Source organism: Marmota marmota, unplaced genomic scaffold (assembly GCF_001458135.2).
Source record: "Marmota marmota marmota unplaced genomic scaffold, marMar, whole genome shotgun sequence".
Taxonomy (NCBI): Eukaryota; Metazoa; Chordata; class Mammalia; order Rodentia; family Sciuridae; genus Marmota; species Marmota marmota.
The window spans coordinates 47,657,121-47,672,333 of NW_025999853.1; the positions used below are offsets into that span (position 1 = coordinate 47,657,121).

Consider the following 15,213-nt stretch of genomic DNA (forward strand, 5'->3'; position numbering starts at 1 on the left):
TCCCTTTCACTCCTGTTAGGAGTTTTACAGTTTCAGGTCTTAAATTTAGACAAAGATATGGAAACAACATAAATATCTATCAATGGAGGACTAAGTAAAGAAATGTTCGCATCTACAATATTTATATGTAAAAATGATATTTTATATATATATATATATAAATGATCTATGATATATGAATATTTACCATATTATATAGTAATATATAGTGTATATTATATAAGGTATAATCATATACATATTATTATATTCTACCTATACATTATAATGTTATGTAATGTCTATCATATATAATAATGTTTTATATTCTAAAGCGACGTATTCAGATGTTATAAAGGAGATCCTGCCATTTGTGACTATGCAGATGAACCTGGAAGACTGGTTAAGTGAAATAAGCCAGACACAGAAAGAAAAACAGTGTATGATCTCTCTTATATGTGGAACCTTCAAGAGTCAAATATATAGAAACAGATCAGATTACCAAAGGTGGCAGCAGAGTGGGGAGGTAAAAGCAGGGAGATACCGGTCAGAGCAAAAAGTTGCAGTTATATAGGACAAATAAATCTAGAGGTCTAAAGTACAGCACAAGGGCTCTAGCTAATAATATTGTATAGTGCTCACTTTGGCAGCACATATGCTAAAATTGGAATGATACAGAGAAGATTAGCATGGCCCACATGCAAGGATGTCAGGCAAATTTGTGAAGCGTTCCATATTTTTAGCTAAACAGTGGAGCCAATCTAGATGCCCTTCAGTAGATCAATGGATAAAGAAAATATCGTATAAACACAATGGAGCATTACTCAGCATTAAAAGAGAGTAAAATCATGACATTTGCAGGTAAATGGATGGAGATGGAGAATATACTGCTAAGTGAAGCAAACCAATCCTCCCCCAAAAAACAAATGTTGAATGTTTTCTCTGATACAAGGATGCTGATTCATAATGGGGATAGGGGTGATGCATGGGAAGAATAGATGAACTCTAGATAGGGCAAAGGAGAGGGAGGAGAATGGAGGGGACGGGGGTAGGAAAGGTAGTGAAATGAGATGGACATCATTACTCTAAGTACATGTATGAAGACACAAATTGTGTGACTCTACATTGTGTACAACCAGAGATATGAAAAATTGTGCTATATGTTTGTAATATAAATTAAAATGCATTCTGCTGTCATATATAACAAATTAGAATAAATTTTTAGAAAATATTGTATGGTATATTGGAAATGTTCTAAGAGAATAGATTTTTGGTGCTATAACCACTAAAACAAAGCTAAGAAAAGAGAGTTATAAAGATGATAGATATATTAATGGATATATTAATCAGCTTGACTGCAGTAACGATTTCACTATGTAATGCACATCAAAACATCACTTTAAATACATACACTTTAAATGTATACAATAAAAATTTTTAACTTAAAATTTAATTAATTAAAATAAATAGGATAATGTATTTGAAGCACCTTACAAATAGAGAGCACTCAAAAATGGTCTCTTGTTCTTCATTTGTAAATTGGAGGTAATAAAACACCCACCTCACAGATGGCTGTGGGAATTGTGGTGGTTAATGTGTGGGGAAATGCACAAGCACAGCTTCTGGTACTCAGTAAATACCAATAAATACTGGGGCACTTATCACAGATGAATGAGTGTGCACGCGTGCTTGTAAACTGAGTTATTTATTTTATTTTCCAAGTCATCATACAGACTGGAAAAGGAGTAAATTATTACTTTGGGAAAGGCACAAAACAAAAGGTCTGTTTTTGCCACATGTCCCACAGCCTATATGGTGACATCCTAAGATAGTGTTTAATTAACATAGTAAACATAGTAAAGTGCCCTAAGAAGCTCAGAGATTGGGACCATCCTTTGATCAAGTCAACTTCCGCTTGGTGGTCCTTTCCCAGCTTATCTCATGGCTTCCCCACTCTCTGGTTTACTCTTTCAGGTTTGCTCCCCTTGGCTCCCAACCTCTTCATGTAACTCTCTTTCCTTAAACCTTTCAATGGAACCCAAATATAAAATGAAGCATGAACATTTGTTTAATTTGAATGATAAGGTTTGAGATTTACTGCAACTTGAGGCTGGCTTAAAATCTTCTCAAACTATTAACGGGTCAGATGTTCCTTCTAAAATCCCCCTCTTCGGTATCATCAAATAGTCTCTCAAATGCAAGATAAATTAGATAGTAGATTGTTGCTGCCTTGATGACAGTCTATCAGTAATGCCATTGCTTGAAATACACACCTGATCTGAATGAACTGATTGTGAAAGACCTGACTACCTAATATTTTCAGTGCTGATACTCAATAAAATCAATCCTGACTCACAGAACTCTGCACTTTCTCTTTGCTTTTGTCCATTGGTAGTTAGTCAAGTCACTATTGTAAAGTTTAGCCACATAGGAATATTTTATATACACATAAGACAATTTTCTGATTCCATGTTTGTTTCCAAAACTGTCCAAACTAAAAATAATTCCCTCTCTTAATTTGTATTACGGGATATGTAAATTTGGCTGCCTGTTTCATAGGCCAAAAATGGCAGTGGTTTCAATAAGATAGAAGTTCATTTCTTTCTAGTCATGGTGTAGAAAGCTTGTTATGGGCTAAGCTATATGGGCAATGACCAGACAAACTCTATTTTACCCTAAGACTCCATGTCATGTAAGAAATGCTTCTCCTGTGGGAATACCCTACCTCTATACCCATCAAAAGTTGCTTAGCATAGCAGTTTGGCAACACAAAATGGCAATTCTTATACAAAGTAAAATTGTTCTCTTTTTGGTTCATATTTTTCTTGGGCAATGTACTCTGCCAGAGAATGTTTGTCTAGTGTTAGTAACCATTCTTTTACTTATACTCAACTAGGATCATTTTGACCCACTTTTCCTTCTACAATTTTAGATCTCATGTTTGTTTATAGTTTTGAATCATAGCAACAGCCACTTATGATTAATGTGGTTTCAGAATATAAACGTGTGCTCTAACCCTTGGAGGGGGTCAAAGACTTGCAGCCTGCCCCTTGGCCTGCCAGCTGGTGAATCCGGACCACCAGCTGGTGAATAAAATGGTTCTGTCTCCTGCTTAAAATCAACTTGGTTATTTATTGCAATTTCACCATAACAAGCTGATAAAGCAGCCCTGCTTTGCCAAGTCACCAAAAGACCAAGGCTTCTTTCTTATTTCTCCATTAGCCCTTAGCCACAAGGTTCCAGATGGCTCATCTTAACCTATCCTTTGAGCAGCAGGATGAAGAAAGGAAGTAGGGATAAGGAGGTCACTCTTCCTTTAGGAATGGGTTTCAGAAGCCAGCCCTCCCCACCCTACCCCGACATACCCACTCCTTACATCTCATGGGCTAGTGCTTAGTCACATGACCACATCTGACTGAAAGGGAGTTTTAGAAGTTTCAGCATTCTTTTTTCTAGGATCCAGTTTCACAGCTAAAACCCAGTCATTCTATTATAGCAAAGAAAGTGATCTTTGAAGCACAATTTTTAGTCCCTGACTCACAGATTTTTAGAAATCTAATGAAAAAGAAACAACTCTGCAACGAATTTTCTCTCAGTAAAGATTCTGAAGTTGAAAGAGAAAAATGTACCATCTAGAAGAAAAATAAAGAATTATCATCGTGGCTAGAAGCAGGCTAAGCAAATGAAAAAGTAAAGTTAATCCTAAATATATGAAATTTGCAAATATCTCCTCAATCCCATTGCTCATCACACTGAGTTTTCTACAAGTTTGTCTATCTTTCATGTCAACAGAATATAAATTCTATTTTCACAACGTAGGTATTTAGGGATTTTTTCATGCAGATTTCCCTCATTGAGCCGACAAAGGAAAAACTTTAATTCAATATTAACAGCATTCATTTTTACATAGTTCACTTACCTACAGTGACAGGGTACCTAACTCATTAAATCTAACTGCCCCTTCAAGTACATAGAAGAGAAATCAAGACCCCAGTATTTCTAGCCTGGAGATGATGTGTGGAATGAAGTGCATTGTGTTAGGGAAAGAGCCTAGGCTCTGGCCTTAAGCCCTGTTCTTCCCAGCCATGTGACTTTAGCAAGCTGTGTGCTATTGTTTGAATATGTCCTTCAAAAAGTTCATGTGTTGGGAACCTAATCCCCAAACTCATATGTTGATAGTATTGGAAAATGGGACCTTTAGGAGGTAAAAATTAGGGTTAGATGAGGTCTTGAAGGTGAGGCTCTGTGAAGGGATTGGTGGCTTCATGCTGAGAGCCACCGCCGAGTCTGTATGGCCCCTGGCATTTTGCCAACAGTATTGATTGACAGGCGAGGCATTACTATCTGCCTCTGCCCCAACTTTTGAGTTCTCGCACTATTTTGGAGTTCTCGTGGGGATTTCCGGGGATTCCCCGAGAGTTCCCATTGGTTGGGGAAGTGCAGGAGGAGGGATTTCCGGGAGAGATATTTCCGGCTGGGGGTTCCTGGACAAGCCTCGTGGCGTTCGGGAGGATTCCCCGGGAGCTGTGTGAAGTGTTTTCCTGCAGTTTAAAAATAAAGTTTGTTCCTGCTTCAGTGGCTCATGATTTGTGCCCAGCCAGACTGCGGCAGCTTCATGAAAAGAGCAACAGACACCTGAACTCACACACTTCCACATCCTTGCCATAAGATATCCTCTGCCACATTACAATGCAGTAAGAAAGCTTTCACCAGATGCCAGCCCTGTGTTCCTGGACTTCCTAGCCTCCAGACTGTACGAAATAAATCTGTGATATAAAGTTTCAGGTATTCTGCTATAACAGCAGAAAACAGACTAAAACATCGAGTAATCACTCCATAATTAGTAACAATTTTATTGGCAGGGACAGAGAGGCAAGAGGGAATTTTTTTTAAATGAATCAATATAATATGAAGTCTAACCAGAATATTGATTTAGATACTCCAGGAAACCTGCACTGAAAAGGACATGTGAATTTTCTTAAAATCAAATTCAATAAGGACTGTTGACCTGATCCTGCTATCATGGGGGTAACACTAGCCCAGGCATGAAACGGCAATCTTTTTGATTAACAGGTATCTCACAAATCACAGGTTCATTTAATTGTTACAAGGAGCTATTCCTCTTCCTGTTTTGCATGATGGTTTCGAGAGAGTTAAAGGTCATTTTCAAGAATGGACTTCTTTAACTGTCCACTTCTGTGTAAAGCCTTAAAATTATTAAAGCCATCGATTCTATTTCTGAAATTTCTGTAGTCCAAAAATATTCATGAAAGCATAAAGTGACAGAATAGTGATTATACAGTACAGTAATCACTAAACAAATGTTTATAAAGAGACAACCATGTGCCAAGTTAATTAATGGATTAAAATACAGTAATGTATAAAGCACTGGCCCCATTCTGAAAGATGACTGCCCAGTGGGAGAGACCATCACATACACAGAGAGCTACAAATGGGATCAGTTATGACATGACAGCAAAAGGCAGCGAAAACAGGCAACATGCTGGCCTGGAGTGAGGGTTGGGTGGGTGCAGCAGGAAATTCAAAGAAACAATATGACAGGGTGGTGAAGAAAGGGTTTGGGCTCCAGGCTCTGAAGACCCAAGTTGCTGCATAAGAATTGGGTGATGCTATTAATAATATACAATAATGGTTAATAATAATATGCCAGATTTTGTCTAGCCGGGCAAGGTGGCATACGTCTGTAATCCCAGCAGCTCAGGAGGCTGAGGCAGGAGGATCATGAGATCAAAGCCAGCCTCAGCAACAAAGCAAGACCGTAAGCAACTCAGTGAGATCCTGTCTCTAAATAAAATACAGAAAAGGGTTGGGGACGTGGCTTAGTGGCTAAGCGCCCCTGGATTCAATGCCCAGTACCAAAAAAAAAATTGTCTTTATTTTAGTGCTTTTAAAGTTCTATCATCTTCTTAAAACATGCTTGTGATACAGTTGGGAAACAAGCCTGTCTCATTTTTTTCTTTTACTTTTAAATATCCAATTAGAATGTCTCTGCCCTTAAACATTCTGCCAAGGTACAAATGGCTCTTTTGAAATGAGAATAACTGAAGTGGATAAAGGGATGACTGAAGATATTTCAAAATCCCACTTAAGCCTTCTTCTAGTGGAAATATGCACGGAAGAGCTATTTTGACTATCACGTGAAATCCTTTTTGGGCACATACTTTAAGGATTAAACAGATTAAGCATCTACCACCTTTAACCTCCTACCAACAAGAAGCTGACAGGAAATTTTAGGTATGACCAAATTAGGTTTGTTCCCAGCCATGCACAAAACCAGGGTTGTATTTCTTCCACATGACAAAGGCTAAGTGATCTCAAAGTGACCTCATGGGCTTTGAATGCCAGGACTTGAACAAAACTGAACTATCTTGTCTTTAAATTTCATCCTCCAAGAAGAAAGAGTGGTCCTCAAGGAAAAACCTTGTCCTCACCAAACAGCTATTTCTCATAAAACCAGGTGATACAAGAGGAAGAACATAAATGGAAAAGAAAGTCAAGGCCATAAGAAATTATTTAATATGTTAGTCCTGCATCCTCTGCCCACTCTTCAGAAAACCAATTGGACAAAGAAGTGGTAATCATAAAAAGCAGCAAAGAATAAAAATCCTATCTTTTTCCCAAAGACACAGCACTTCAAAGCATGTTTTGATTTTGGAATGGAATGATTTTCAGGCTTCCTTTCTTTGTTCTTAATTTGATTGTTTTTAATATAAAATAAATTGGTTTGTTTTCTTGAGCTTTTTTCCCTCAAATTTATTTCACCCATTTCAATGTGTTTTAAAGTCAACTAAAAATGTAGACTGAATAAATTTAAGCATGAGTCCCCATAGTGTCCTATCTTTTGATAATTAAGGTGGCTGATGGTAAGGCCTTGTGCTCATTGTGGGAGAAATGACTTTTCTCCAGTTCTTCCTAAAGAAAATTCAGCTCAGCCACTGTGGGAACCTGTGGGTTCAGATCCCCATTAACCCTGAACGCAGACCTTGAGTAAAACATGCTTGTGATACAGTTGGGAAACAAGCCTGTCTCATTTTTAAGAATCAGGAAAGCAAAGTCTTATAGTACCCACTGTTGACATCAACACAAAGGTAATCCAGAGCTAAGGAAATTACACACTTGAATATGACTCATCTTCAAAGCAAACAAAAATATATGAACTAAAAAATTAATTTTATTTTAAATGACAATATTTTATAACATAAAAATAGGTTGGGTAAAAATCCTCCAAAAGTTTGTTTGCAAATGTTTTGGTCTTTGACTCCAAATATAGGATATATTTTACTTGATAATTCCAGGAAATAAGAACTGCTTTGAGCTAATGTAATTTAATAATGTTCCCTGTATATGTCTGGAGGATGTGTAAAGAGGGTGGTGGAAACAATGGTGAAGGTGGTGATGGTGGAGGTTTTAATACAGGGATGATCTTTAGGTTTTGTTTTGTTTCGACTTGAAGATTGGAAATAAAAGATGAACCAGAAGCAAACCAGCACTCCTGGATTATTTGGGGAATTCACCAACCTCACATTTTGCATTAGAAACATTCTAAATAAGTAGTAAGTCTACCCAGAATAAGGACTTTTGGGGGCCATGCCATGGCATTTCTTGAGAAATGTAAATAAAATAGTATTTAAAGAGCTAAGTTTTGGCAATAGCATAAAATGATCAGTGTTAGAGTTTAATGTTGGATAAGCTACTTGACCTCTTTAAGATTTCATTCCTGGTCAATAAATAGGGATAACAGCAGCTCTCTCCTGGTTGTTGCAGAGCTCAAAAAAATTTAAAAGTGTAAAATGCTTAGTCTATAATAAGCATTGAAAAAATTCTAATTCTCTGTTTTAGTCAGCTTTTTAGTCATATGACCAAAAAACCTGACAAAAACAATTAGAGGAGGAAAAGTTTATTTTTGCTGAGTTTCAGGTCTCAGTCCATAGACAGCCAACTCCATAGGTTTGGGCCCAGGGTGAGGTAGAACATCATGGCAAAAGAGTATGGCAGAGGAAATCCACTCAGGACATGGCAACAGGAAGCAGAGAGAGTTAGCCCTGCTTACCAGGGACAGACTATAAATCCCAAAGACATGTCCCCAGTGACCTACTTCTTCCAGACATGCCCTACCTAACTATATTTGCATTCGATTAATCTGTGCCAGTGAATTAGTGCACTGATTTGGTTAAGGCTCTCAAAACCCAGTCATTTCACTTATGAAGTTCCTTGCATTGTCTCATGCATGAGCTTTTGGAGGACACCTCATATCTAAACCATTCCCTCCTATCTAAAACATTCCTTCTCCTTGCCTTCCACTCATTTTCTTTTAATATTCTCATTTTTTCTTTCAGTAGAAAAGACTATTTTGATAGAATAGGGTTAACATCTTTGAAATGCTAATAAAACATATCATAATCCCACAGATTAATTAAATATAAGACCCATCTCCAATTTCACAACCCTTTGTAAGTTAGAGACACATAAAAATTAATACATTAAAAGAATAGGTTTTCTTTAGAGGCAGGCCTAACGCACACCTAAACGTTCAATAGTCTTTTGTTCTCTCCTATTCAGTATACTACCCCCATCATTTGTTCAATCAATGTCTGTGCTCAAGAAGAAAAATTGATAAGATATTACTTCTTAATAACATATGAGGCTTTGGTCAGAGTCACTAATTTGGAATTAAAAAAGCAATTTTTGGTGTAAGTAACACTTCTATTCTATCCCTTTCCAAAAGAAGAATGCCTCTTCTAATAACCTGTGTCTTGAGATAAATGAGTGCATTAAAGTTCTTAACACCCCTTTGATGGGCTACAAATGGCCACAATGCAGGACAATATTTGAACAGTAATGATTTGTGCTTTCTTCTTAAGTGTAAGCTGATTGCAAAGGCTCCTAGACCACAAGAAGTAAATAGCTAAAGGGGTCATGAATCTTAATAGCTTCTAAATCAGAAAGATCTGCAACTTATATGCTCTGACTGGAGTGTGAATGGAATGTATAAATATTAATAGGTCTGGCTGAGCCTCTGCAGACAAGCTGTCTAAAATTTCACAGTGGAAAGATTGAAGTTGCAGAATATGAAGCAGACGTGAGGCTCCCACCTGGAAATGAACTGTCAGCATGTGTGTAAATACACTTTTCCTGAAGCGATATTTAACACTCAGAGCTGCCCTGGCACCCAGTGACACCATACATGAATACTTAACTCCAGTCCACCATGTAACATGAACATGCACACCAGGTCCATCTCTGGAAATACTACTCAAAGAACCCTAGTTTAAGAGTCTTAAAATAAAATTTTGGAAGCAGCACCATATCCCTGGAAAACCCTTAAAATAGTGCTCAATCCATCACCCTGTGACTTACTGGATAATGGGATGCAACTTTATTCTATACCTTTGAATACAGTGATTCTGTTCACAATGCCTAGAACACATGAGCACGGATGGGTCTAATGACACTAGAGAGATCCCAGCTTTGTGTTATACCATAAACTGCAAACAATAAACATCAGTAAAAATTCACCTGAAAAGAGTAAGACCTACAGCGTCACATATTAGCTTTTCTATACTTTTTCTCAGACCAAGTATGTAAAGATCACTTTACTATTCAGAGATGAAAGGAAAGAAAGAAGGAATGAAAAATGAGGCATTCTTAACAGCAGTGAAGAAAATTTGGTCAAATTTTAAAAAGACCCAAACTCCCCTTGTACCCTTAATATTTGTGAGGGATAATACATAGGGATAGTTTGTTTTGTGTTATTTTAAGGATATGTTTGTTTGTCTGTTTCATGAAGGAAAAGAAATACGGATTTTAAGTGTTTCTGACTTTTGCTTATTTTCAACAAAATCCAAGCCAAAATATTCTCCACTAGCCACTGCCCTTTGTCTTCCCACAAACAAACAAAAATCAGTACTAATCATTATTTGTCCTCCAATGACAGAGGTTAAGAAACACTCAGAAAAAAACAAATATCTTTAGGTTTAAAAAGTTATATATTTGATTCTTATCAAAGATGTGTCTTCACCAATTTGGGAACTTCAAGAGAAATTACTTGTAGATTTTTCAAACCAAAAGCTGTTGTGAGCAACAAAACCAACAAAGCCACATTTACCACCTTCTCAACATAAAGACAATGGAAAATAATTAGTCACTACCCCAAAATAACTCATGCAGATAACAAAATCTGAATTCAAAGAACAGTCTTGGTGTAACAACCACAATTGCCCTGGATGCCTTGGCCTGAGGAGGCACCACCAGGTGCCATCATGGAATGAGTAATGTATGGCTTTCCCTACAGGAGGCACTTTGTGTTTCTGGAAATTGAGTACATGTCAAACATGGTCCTTCTGCTGAATTTCTTTGTTCTTTTTTTTTCTCCAACAGTTCATCCTAACACTTTAGTTTTATGTTCCTCTTTTTTTATTTATATATGACATCAGAATGCATTATATTTCTTATTACAAATATAGAGCACAATTTTTCATATCTCTGGTTGTATATATAGTATATTCACATAAATTCACATCTTCATACCTGTTCTTTGGATAATAATGATCATCACATTCCACCATCATGAATTACCCCATGCCCCACCCTCCCTCTGCCCTATCTACATTCGTCTATTCCTCCCATGCTCCTTCTCCCTATCCCATTATGAATCAGCCTCCTTATATCAAAGAAAACATTTGGCCTTTGGTTTTGGGGGATTGGCTTGCTTCACTTAGGATTATATTCTCCAACTCGATCTATTTACCTGCAAATGCCATGATTTTATTTTCTTTTATTGGTGAGTAATATTCCATTGTGTATATATGCCGCATTTTTTTTATCCTTTCATCTATTTAACGGCATCTGGGTTGGTTCCACAGTTTAGCTATTGTGAATTGTACTGCTATAAACATTGATTGGCTGTGTCCCTGTAGTGTGCTGTTTTTAAGTCCTTTGGGTATAGACCAAGGACAGGGACAGCTGGGTCAAATGGTGGTTCCATTCCCAATTTTCCAAGAAATATTCATACTGCTTTCCATATTGGCTGCACCAATTTGCAGCCCCACCAGCAGTGTATGAGTGTACCTTTTTCCCCCACATCCTCACCAACACTTATTGTTGTTCGTATGCATAATAGCTGTCATTCTGACTGGAGTTTGAGATGAAATCTTAGAAGATGGAAAGATTTACCTTGCTCTTGCATAGGCAGAATTAATATTATCAAAATGACCATACTTCCCAAAGCACTATACAGATTTAATGCAATTCTGATCAAAATTCCAATGACATTCCTCATAGAAATAGAAAAAGCAATCATGAAATTCATCTGGAAAAATAAGAGACTCAGAATAGCTAAAGCAATCCTTAGCAGGAAGAGTAAAGCAGGTGGCATCGCTATACCAGAACTTAAACTATACTACAGAGCAATAGTGACAAAAACAGCACCAAAACAGACTGGTAGACCAATGATACAGAATAGAGGACACAGAGACTAACTCACAAAACTACAATTATCTTCTATTAGACAAAGGTGCCAAGAGCATGCATTGGAGAAAAGATAACCTCTTCAACAAATGGTGCTGGGAAAACTGGAAATCCATATGCAACAAAACGAAATTAAACCCCTATCTCTCACCATGCACAAACTCAACTCAAAATGGATCAAGGACTTAGGAATACAACCAGAGACCCTGCATCTAATAGAAGAAAAAGTAGGCCCTAACCTCCATCATGTGAGATTAGGCCCCAACTTACTTAATAAGACTCCGTGGCATAAGAATTAATATCAAGAATCAATAAATGGGATGACTCAAACTAAAAAGTTTCTTCTCAGCAAGAGAAACAATCTGTGAGGTGAATAGAGAGCCTACATCTTGGAGACAAATCTTTACCCCTCACACATCAGATAGAGCACTAATGTCTAGGGTATATAAAATCTCAAAAAGCTAAACACCAAAAAAACAAATAACCCAATCAATAAATGGGCCAAGGACCTGAAGAGACACTTCTCAGAATATGATGTACAATCAATCAACAAATACATGAAAAAATGTTCATCATCACTAGCAATTAGAGAAATGCAAATCAAAACCACTCTATGTTCCTCTATCTTTACACTAATTTCTCTAGTATCTCTGATAAAATGTTGGAGAACCCAATGAACTCCTCTGTAAAACTTCCATAAAACTAAATAACCCTTTAATAATAATCATCCCTTATCCATCTGCTTCCTACATTTGGAATTTCTTAAAATTGCTCTCTGTGTGAACATTAGCAGAGATTGGAACTTTACCGGCGATTTCCCTAAGAAAATTCCAATGCTACTAAAAAGAGCATCATGTGGGAACACAACACCAAGTATGATCCTGGATAACTCACTTTTGGCAATAGAAATCCTAGAGTGATTAGCACTTCAGTCATCCCCAAAATTACAGACCTGTAAGATTAGATCTGCATTCCATAGCTGTCTTCCTTTAGATGGCAAGACTACACACAAAATAAGAGTACTCAGAAGTCACCGTGGAAAGCTTTATGTATTAATTACAGCCATCCAGAGTCATAACATCCCTCTGGCTTTTGATCCTCCAGTCAAACTTTATGTTTTAAATACCTGCCTTTATCCTCCTAACTTCTGAAACTTATTCCTTTCAATTTGAGTGATGTGTGAGACCCAGGTGTCATTTTTATCCCCAGGTTCAGACTTCTTGACTATACAAAGACAACTTCAATTTCAACTTTATATGTGGCCTCTTTCAATATGTCCTGATAGCCTTGTTCATAAGATGTTTTCTGCAATGAAGATTTGCACTTAATAGCATGCTCCATTTCTTAAAAATACAAAAACCAGTGGTCCATCAGCATAGAGGTACATTTCTGAGAATTATAACTGCAAGTCTGTGCATCCCAAACAAAGGTTTTCTCATCCTGGGCACTTTCAAAACCTGTAGAGAACCACCGTAAGCTGAGTGACAATGTCAGAGGCCCCAAATGCCCCATTGTAGTAATCATGCCTTTTAAACTGTGCAAAGCAGAAGCATTTGCTGGTGAGAGGGGGATGAGTGGATAGCTGTCTGGGACAGATGATGACAAAAGGCCACCAGCAAGCCCACAGCCCTATCACACAGTGAAAGTGGTTTACAAACATTAAACACTCATTGTCCACACAATGTAGATTGATCTAATCTTCACCTTTTGGAATATGTATGGGTCTGCTTAAGCCATCAAAGCTAGTAAGTTATGTTACTCTACTTTTCCATTTTCCTGTTATAAATTGGTCAGGATTCAGCAGAAAGTCTTTAGAATAATACAAGAGACTTTGGAGTTAGGATATAAAATTGTGTGCCCATATGAATGTTTATGGCTGACACCCCTATAACAAATAACAGATTAGCAAGAGGAAAGCATAACAAATCTATTTATCCCACATTTTACATGACATGGGAGTATTCAGAAATGAATTTCTGAATACCTAGGGAAAACTGTACATTTTTATCCTTAGCCTTTTTTAAAAAATTAATTGTGTATATTTGAAGTCTACAACATGTTTTGTGGGTACATGTAAGTAGTAAAACGGTTACTACAGTGAAGCAGGTTAACATCTACCATCTCACATAGTTATATTTTTGTGATAAAAACAGCAAAACTTTACTTATTTACAAAAGTCTCCAACTAAAATTTTATTAACTTTAGTCTTCATTTGTATATTAAATCCCTAAATGTGTTCCTTCTACATATCTACTGTTTTGTATATCTCCTCATCCCCCCACCCACATCTGTAGTAACTGTTGTTTTATTCTTTCTGTATATTTGACTTTTAAAAAATTATTTCATATGTATATAAAATCATAATATTTTTCTTTATGTATCTGGCTTATTTCACTTAGCTTAATGTCCTCTACCTCTATCCATACTGTGGCTAATAATAGGATTTTCTTTATAAGTCTGAATAATATTCTGTTGTGTGTGTGTGTATGTGTGTGTGTGTGTGTGTGTGTGTGTGTGAGAGAGAGAGAGAGAGAGAGAATAAAATTCTCTTTACTCATTCTTCTGTCTATGGACATTTAGGTGGTTTCTTCCACATTGTCCATTGTAAATAATGCACAGGTATCTTTAAGAGAAAGTGCTTCCATCTCCTTGGAGTATATACCTAGAAAGGATATTGATGGATCATATTGTAGCTCTATTTTTAACTTCTTTAGAGACTTTCATACTGTTTACATTAGTAGCTGTAGCAATCCACATTCCCACCAACAGGGAACTAGGGCCCCCTTTTCCCAATTCCCTCACCAATATCTGCTACATCTCATTTTTTTTTATAACAGCCATCCTTACAAGTGTGAAGTGATATCTCATAATGGTTTTGATTTGCCCTTTCCTGGTGATTACTGGTGTTGAACACCTTTTCATTGCCTGCTGGCCATTTTTATGTCTTCTTTGGAGACATGTATGTTCAGGTCCTTTGTCTATTTTTTAATTGCCTTGTTTGTTTTTCTGCTATTGAATTATAAGTGTTCTTTATAATTTTTTAATATTGTCACCTATAATGATGTAAAAATAGTTTTTCCTGGTTCATAGTTTGCATATTCATTTTTTGGTTGTTTCTTTGCTGTGCAGAAGCTTTTTAATTTGATGTAAACTTATTTATTTGCGCTTTTTTTGGTCCCTGAGCTTTTAGTATAACTTCCAAAAAGTCATTGCCAAGACCAATATCAAGGAGGTTTTCCTCAATTATTCTTTTTAGGAGTTTTACAGTTTCACCTCTTACATTTGAGTTTTTGCTTAGGCTGTCTATGCTTCATGTATGATGAAGAATGGACATGTGAGTAGAAGTATAACTGGACAAAAAGTGAATGTGACTTAAAGGTAATAAAGGGAAGAACTTGGCAAGACTTGTTCAGACTTTGCTTTCCTCCATGCATAACATCCCTTCCTCTGTGTATAAGGCAGGACACCTGCCACATCAAGAGAAAAGGTCAGTGAGCCTTTTCTGCTTCTGTGGTTTTTCTCAATCTCCTTCAGCTTAAAATTCTGATTATGCTAAGGTGTCACATTTTGGGGTGGCATTTCTTGCACCCCATTCTTAGTAGGATTCATAATTCGTCCAAGCCACCATAAAACTGTTGTGTTCTCCTTCAGCTACCAATTCCACAAAAATCCAGAACTGATATAAAAGTAATTCTACTGAAAATTAATTAGAATTATTTTTACCCACACTTTTATAAACCAATTTCA

General features: G+C 36.8%; 1 non-coding gene across 1 annotated transcript; it reads left to right on the top strand.

The window, feature by feature from the left end:
* The first annotated feature begins 613 nt into the window (after positions 1–613).
* On the top strand, positions 614–720 carry LOC125618208. The gene has a single exon (XR_007349465.1). It is a non-coding gene; the product is annotated as a U6 spliceosomal RNA (small nuclear RNA).
* Positions 721–15,213: the final 14,493 nt, after the last annotated feature.